Source organism: Acyrthosiphon pisum, chromosome A3 (assembly GCF_005508785.2).
Source record: "Acyrthosiphon pisum isolate AL4f chromosome A3, pea_aphid_22Mar2018_4r6ur, whole genome shotgun sequence".
Classification (NCBI taxonomy): Eukaryota; Metazoa; Arthropoda; class Insecta; order Hemiptera; family Aphididae; genus Acyrthosiphon; species Acyrthosiphon pisum.
The window spans coordinates 20,954,906-20,957,101 of record NC_042496.1 but is presented as its reverse complement, the minus strand read 5'-3'; positions in this window follow the sequence as shown (position 1 = coordinate 20,957,101).

Here is a 2,196-nt window from a genome sequence, read left to right as displayed (position 1 = left end):
TTTAAGGAGTCTTTTTCCTAAAGCCGATTGGATCGGCCTACGTCGACGAACAGCTATTGCTGCTTCTGGCCGGTCGACATTTTCATCTTTCACAATATCGTCATCGGTTTTCCGTGGACGAATCACTGCAGGCAAGACTGCAGGTTGAATATCCACCGTTACAACACCTGCAGTCTGTACACAGTCCGTGGACTGTAGCTGTTGAAAATCCTGCAGTACGATATCTGCAGTGACCGACTGCCGGCAACATGGCGCACTACCATCGATTATCACAACTTTTCGAAAACGCTTTTTTCCGATTAAATCTATTGCGACACGTCCAGGAAAGCGTACAGGTATGACGTAGTTCAGTGATCTGCTCACGGCTGCCGCCCATAGAGCAGTTGACAGTGCTCCTGATAACCTGTGTTGCAGCCAACTTCGCTCTAACATTACGTCTTTTCAGTACTTGTAGCTGCAGAACTGGTTGTATTTCAGTGTCTCCAACCTTCAACATCCTGTCTGTCTTATTAGATTCCGGGACATTCATTTTTCTGGGTACCACGATGGAATTTCTGTGCATAGCTGCAGACTGTACAGTATTAGCTACCATTTCTAGATATTCCAACTGGTCTTTTGTAAGCTTACAGGCATTTTGTGATTCTTTTTTTTGACGATCCATTATTACGTGGAAAATAGTCAGCTTTATACAATAACATGCGAATAAGTCAAATAACGATTTATCGGAAATTAAACTGTATAGACAGTCATGATAAACAACATGCAAAAATTGCATGGCAACAAATATAATAATAAACGGCCAAAACATTAATTTCACAATGACATTTTTTTGTTTATTTATTTTTATTTCATACTAGTTGATCCCGTGCACTTCGTTTCCCGTTAAATGTTCCAACTCCATATGACTCAAACTTTGATCAATTCGTTTTTAATATTCGGTGTATGGTGTTCAAAATCTATCTTAACTTTTAACAATATTCAACTATTTTTTTTAATATATTCAAATGACTACAAATTACCAATTTGGTAAAAAAAATTTAAAAAGTTGTACTTTATTAATTTTCTTCGAAAATAATAGACTTACAATAAATAATATACTTATACTTTTTATTGAAAACTGTACGTACTACAATTTAAGTTCTTTAGATTTTTTCGCTAAGTATCATATTTATTTAGTTAGGTCGACAAAATGATAAAACTACCCTTGTTGGCTATTTTTCAACCCCCCAGGGGCACGGGAAGGGAGTGAGTAGTCACGACCAAAATTAACCAAAATCATTTTCTTATAACAATGAAAAAAGTGAGAGGGTCCTACATCAACAATTTTAAAGTTAAAAAATAAGGACCACCATAATATACATTATTGATAAAAAAAAATTTTTGAGGTTATATCCACTATCACAAATTATGTTTTTGGAAGAACTGCCCCCATCTCGCGCGTCTCAGGAGCGCCGATTATTTATCATTATTATTTCATGAACGTTCGACTATAATGTATCCCATCAATATAAAATTCATACAGTAAACGCCGCGGTATTATTTGTAATATCCGCGCGTACCCAGTCGAACTATCTTTTTTGAAAAGTTACTGCTTACCTAAATATATGCACCAATATATAGACTGTAAAAACAGCAACACAACATAGTTTAGTTTGTAGTTATTGCACTATTACTCATTCAAATATAATACATACAGTAAAATATAATTTAACAGTACCTAAACAAATACATCTTTTACGTTCAACTGTTCAATATTATATTATTTTTAACTACAGCATAATTTGCATTTTCCCATTTCTTAGCATCTTTCCGTTTATTAACAACTAAACTTATAAAAGAGATATAGATTATAGATTACTGGATAATTTACTTATTATTATATTACAATAATAATTATATTAAAATAAAAACAATTAGAAGGTATAATACTATGATACGTATAATATGCATATTACAATTTATTAACATTTTACATAATAATATTACTAAGATACGTCTAGTATGATTTTGTTTTTATTTTTGATGTCCGATTTATGTGTAGATTCGAAAATGTCAGATTTTAATAGTCTTTTTCCATACCGTGGTTCAACCAATTCTGGCAGAAGACATTCTTTATAAAATCTGTGAAATAGGTATATTATTACAATTTATTTATTTATTCATAGGCGTAAACTGGGGGGGGGGGGGGCAAGGGGG